The 5733-nt window shown below is 44.4% G+C and overlaps 1 pseudogene; it reads right to left on the bottom strand.

Annotated features, from left to right (window-relative positions):
* Positions 1–4566: 4566 nt before the first annotated feature.
* Positions 4567–4963, bottom strand: LOC122486352 (annotated as a pseudogene).
* Between the last annotated feature and the right edge of the window lie 770 nt (positions 4964–5733).

The following is a 5733-nucleotide window of genomic DNA, read 5'->3' on the forward strand; positions in this document are numbered from 1 at the left end:
TATTTTCAGAAAGGCAGCCCTAAATCTCATCTCATTCCAGTTGTCCTGACATAATTATTAACACAATTTCATTACCCAAGATATCCCAATAGCTGATAGTGCTTTTTAAACTGATTTACAACATTTTCACTCTTGAGGTGCCATTATGTATTCTGAGTGACATTTTTAAGGTTGTAGCCATTTTTCATATATTAAATGTAAATTTAGATTTTTAAAACAATAAAGAGTTATTAGCAAGTATTCCATAGAAACTGTTATTTGACCTTTACAGACCCCTAAATTCAGCAGTATGAGTAAGCCTAGTCTGTGGATCCCGGAACAATTGCCAATGGTTCCAACCTCTCCCCTGGCTCACACATGGACCATCCTTCCCACACTGACCCAGCACTGACCTCGTGGGTCTCTCCACCTCCAGCCGGTACTAATCACGCTGCGTGATGCAAACCGGTTTCCTTAAAGATGCAAACAAAAGCACCAACACTGTGACCATCCCCTTCTCAACTTCAGATACGCTGATTACCACTTAATACCAAAGGCAAAAATGAAACTCCTTTCTGTAACAAGCACAGATCTGGCTCGCCTTGTCAGCTTTACCAAACAGCATTGGGAAGCAGTTCCTCATGGGGCCATCCCAAGATGTAACAGGTTGCAAAGGCTGTCTTCAACCAGGAAGAATGGAAGTGAAGAGAGACTTCCTCTCTCTGACCTCAGGCAGCTTGAAGGGGGAGGGAGCACGGGAGGAGCCACCCTGTGAGAGACTCTCCACTTTGACCTGAGACAAAAGAGCCCACAGGCGGGTGGGAATTCTTAGACAGCATTTCTGCTGGTCAGGATAATCCAGAGAATTTGGCCTCAAGGCAGTGAGTATCCTGGGGCAGTGAGTGGCCAGTGGAAACATAACTAGAGTGGAGAGCCCCAGGAACCCACCTACCTCGGAGATTTTCTCAGAGATCCCTTTACTCTCTCTTCACGAAGGGGACTATCTACCGTGCCCCGCCCTCACAGCACTTACTTTCTGATGGCTGAGCCTGTTATCCAAAATTGTTCTTCCTTCCAAAAGCTGGCCCCAAACCTGGGTATACGTCCTCTCACGCTTAGAGTCCACTGCTGTTACCAGTACCTCAGAGGAAATGGAGGGATCCGAAGTCATCATGTGGCATCACCACATTTTAATTGTGATTAACATCAGACGATCTGCTTTAATTGTTCTCAGCCTGGATGTTCATTGGAAGCACCTGGAGAGTTTACAACTACTGATGGCTGGGTCCGGTCCCAGCACTTCTCTGATGATGTGGGATGCAGCCTGGTCCACGGGAGATTTACAAATCCCCAAGGGTCTAAAGGGTGAGAAACCACTCCTCTAGCTGTGTTGGGGGAATGTGGTCCGGGACCTTGACTTACGTGAAACACACCTGGGGTGCTTGTAATGCTATGAGTCCCTGGACACATTCCAGACCAAGTGTATCACCATGGCTGTGGGAGGGGCCAGGACAGCAGAATTTATTTTGTAAGAACTCCAAGTGTTTTTTAACCGCAAGATTAAGGACTTTTCTCTCATTTCAGGGTTGCTCAGACTTTGCAGCACCTTAGAATTACCTGGTAAAATTGGAAAGGACTGGTGTCTGGACCCCAGGCAGGATCAGTTGTATCTGTAGATTAAGGGAAGGGGGTGTGGAAGGCAACAGCACTTTGAAATTTACCTAGGCGACATAAATATGCAACTAATTGTGACAGCCACAGCATTAAGGTTGGAGAACAGCGAATTCATGGCAATCCGTGAAGAAAGAACTGATTAAATTACTTTCTGGATCACCTGGTGTGAGTAGCTCCTTGAGATGGGTGACTTCAGGGGTGGGCGGCACGAGGAATTCAAGAATGTGAAATGGGGTGATTGACTCTTAAGAGTAGGAGGCAGCTTAAGGAAGAGAATAACAATTCTGGATAGACATTATCTCTCCGTGCACTGTGAGAGGAAAAAGGGGTATCAGGAAAAAATGCTCTGAGCGACTCATTTATATTTGTGATGTTTAATGTTTTTTTAAGTTGCAGTTTATTTATTTAAAGAGAGAGAAGGAGAAAGCAAGTGGGGAAGGGGCACAGAGTGGGGGTGGGGAGAATCCCAAGCAGGTTCCACACCACCAGCGCAAAGCCCGATGTGGGGCTTGAACTCACAAACTGCGAGATCAAGCCCTGAGCCAAAGTCAGACGCCTAACCGACGGAGCCACCCAGGTGCCCCTGTGATGTTTAATATTTTAAACACTGTGATGTGAACAGCGAACCAAGCTGTAATGCTTGCTCCCACGAGGCTGTCCATTGTTGCAAGATGCACCACGGATTAATTTTACCGATTTATATGTTTATTTACAGGCAAGGGCACAGCATAGACTCTCCAGTGCGTGATTCAACACTAGATTTCTAAGATCCCCCCCTACTGTTCTGGCAGTTATATTTGTAGATTCCTGTGGCTGTGTGGAGGCATGTTGGCTGCAGAAACCACAGTATCTATTCATTCTCCAACTGGTGACTAGGTATGAGGGGGGGTCTGATAATGATAATTTGATATACATCTACATTGTGAAATTATTACCCCAGTAATTAATATGTCCATCACCTCACTTAGCGATCATGTTCTTGGTAACACTTGAGATCTACTCTCTAAGTGAATTTCAAGTGCACAATACATAATTATTAGTTATAATCACCTTGGTGTACATTAGGTCTCCAGAATGTATTCATCTTATGACTGAAAGATTGTACCTTTTAATCAAATCTTCCCTTTCCCCCCCACCACCCAGCCTCTGATAAACTCGACTGTATTCTGTGTTACTGTATGTTTGACTCTTTTTTTTTGAGATTCCGTATAAAAGTGAGATCTTGTAGCATCTGTCTTTCTGTGTCAATAGAATTGCTTTTTGTGTCAAAAGCAATACCGCGTGCTTTTAAGGCTGTGAAGCAATCCGATCATGTACAACTAGTGGGTGGGACAGCTTGGCAAGGTCTCTTGAAGTTGTGCATGTGATGACCCTTTCTTTATATTTCACTTAATATAATATCCTCCAGGTTTATCCATGTTGTTGCAAATATTTCTTTCTCATGGGTGAATAATACTCACAAATATGTATATATACATAGGTTATATAATAATCACATTTTCTTTATTCATCTGTTAATGGACATTTATTTTGTTTGCATACCTTGGCTACTGGGAAAATAATGCTGCAGTGAATATGGGAGTTCAGATATCACTCCAGATAGTTATTTCAAGGGCCGCTGGGTGGCTCAGTCAGTTAAGCATCCGACTTTTGATTTCAGCTCAGGTCATGGTCTCACAACTCATGAGATCAAGCCCTGCATCAGGCTCTGCACTGACAGCACAGAGCCTGCTTGGGATTCTCTCTCTCCCTCTTTCTCTGCCCCTCCCCTGCGCTCTCTCTCTCTCTCTCTCTAATTTTTTTTTAAAAAGAAAAGACAAGACCATCTTTTCCCCACTGTGCATTCTTACTTTGTTGAAAATTAGTTGACTCTATGTATGGGTTGATTTGGGGACTCTCTGTTCTATTGGTGTATCTGTTTTTATGCCAGTACCATAATGCTTTGAACACTATAGTTTTTTTTTTTTAATACAATTTGAAATCAGAAAGTGTGATGCCTCCAGCTTTTTTTTTTTTTCTCTTTGCTCAGAATTGCTTTAGCTATTTGGGATATTTTGTAGTTCCATATGAATTTTAAAGTTGTTTTTTCTATCTGTGAAAAATGCCATTGGGATTTGGATAGAAATTGCATTGAATCTGTAGATGGCTTTGGGCAGAACGGGCTCTTTAATAACTATCTCATAATCTATGAACACAGGATATCTTTCGGTTTATGTATGTCTTCTTCCATTTCCTTCTGTGTTTTATACTTTTCAGTATTACAGATCCTTCACCTCTTTGAAATAAGAAAAAAATGAAACGCAACAAACCAAAATGGTATGAGCCATGCCTGTGGTGTGGCAGAATGAGACAGAGAGGGTTGAACCAAAGCAGTGAAAACTCAGAGAGAAACTGTGGCCGTACAGAGTCCAGAAGTGACAAGGAGAGAAAGAGGGAGCTGAGGTCAGGGAGGAGAGAGCCAAGGAAGGAGAAAAGAAGCCTAGCCTGGCCAAAAAGCTTCCAGAAGTGGCAGATAGCACGTTGCACCCAGGCTGGATTTAGAGTGGGCCCTATATGCAATGACTGGTGTTCTTCTAGGAAGAGAAGACACAGAGACATAGAGGAACAGAGACCCTGTGAGAGATTCAGGCAGAGATTGGAGTGATACTATCGCCAGAAGCTGGAGACTGTAGGCACCGCCAGGAGCTGGGAGAGGCAAGGAATGATTCTCTGCTGTTGATAAACCATGAATCGACTGTAGGACTCCCCCATTTACGCCCACTCAAACTATCAAAAGCTGATAGTACGTTGTCTTTAAAATCCTAATTATCACCTGGCTTATCACACGGATGTCCTGGAGATCAGTGACCATGCCCGATGCCATCATGTAAACTTTCCAGGTCCCCAGTTATCAATCTGAACACTTTTTTTTTTTTTTTGCAGTTTTACACCTTTATTTGACAATCACTGACTAACCATCATCCATATTAACTGTCTGGAGATTTTTGTGAGTGGTGACAGGTACACAGGTAACCAACATCTATATAGAGCTGGTCTGGTGAATCTTCATCCTCGTTATGTATTCCGGACCGCCACACACAGATACAGGATGGAACAGTCCTTCTTCCTTTGGCCCAGGCAGCTTTGTTCAGCTCACATCTGGGGTTTCCATCTCCTTCGTGGCAAATGTCCAGATCTCTTTGAGTGCCAGAGGGGCACACTTCTGGAAACCCACTCCACGAACGTGCTTGTGAATGTTGCTGTGTTCTCTGGACCCTGCCTCTTTGATGGCAGAATGGCCCTTCTCGCTACCCTTCTTTGTGAGAGCCATTCTGCCAGGTCCGGGTTAAATGGAACACCTTCATTTTTCAGTATAACTCCCTGGAATCATAGCCTACATCTGGGAACCGGCTGGGAATGATTTAAATGCATGGAGGAGAAAACCCAACTAAAATCAAGATAAAACAATTTAACAGAATTTACAAATGGGAAGATTCAGTGAGGGAAGAAATCAGCTGTTGATGGGACTAGAGTAGATTATGTCCAGACACAGACACATGCAGAATACAAATGAGGGGGGGCAGTTAATTAATACAAATTAAGTGTCCGACTTCGGCCCAGGTCATGATCTCACGGTTCGTGAGTTCAAGCCCCGCGTTGGGCTCTGTGCTGACAGCTCAGAGCCTGGACCCTGCTTCGGATTGTGTCTCCCTCTCTCTGCCTTCCCCCGCTCTCACTTTGTTTCTATCTCAAAAAAAATAAACATTAAAAAAAAATTTTTAATGAGTGGGGGAAGGTCTTTCCCTGCCAACCCCCACACCCACCCCTACTGTGCTTTCCTCCCAGGTGGACTCAAACCCAGGCAGGCACTCCTCCTCTGTGAACTCACTCAACTCTGACTCCCAGAACTCCATATCTGGCAGGTAAGACCCTGTGTACTCCAGCTCCAACTCCTGTGCCATAAAGGGCCCTGTGCCTGGATCCTACTGGGCTAGGGTGGGGCCATGAGATGTCCTCCTACCCCAGGACATTGGATAAGAAGATTAGCTCATCCTGAAGAGTCAGATCTGCCCCAGTCCTGTGCCAGAATGAGCCTCTACC

Source organism: Prionailurus bengalensis, chromosome A2 (assembly GCF_016509475.1).
Source record: "Prionailurus bengalensis isolate Pbe53 chromosome A2, Fcat_Pben_1.1_paternal_pri, whole genome shotgun sequence".
NCBI classification, from domain to species: Eukaryota; Metazoa; Chordata; class Mammalia; order Carnivora; family Felidae; genus Prionailurus; species Prionailurus bengalensis.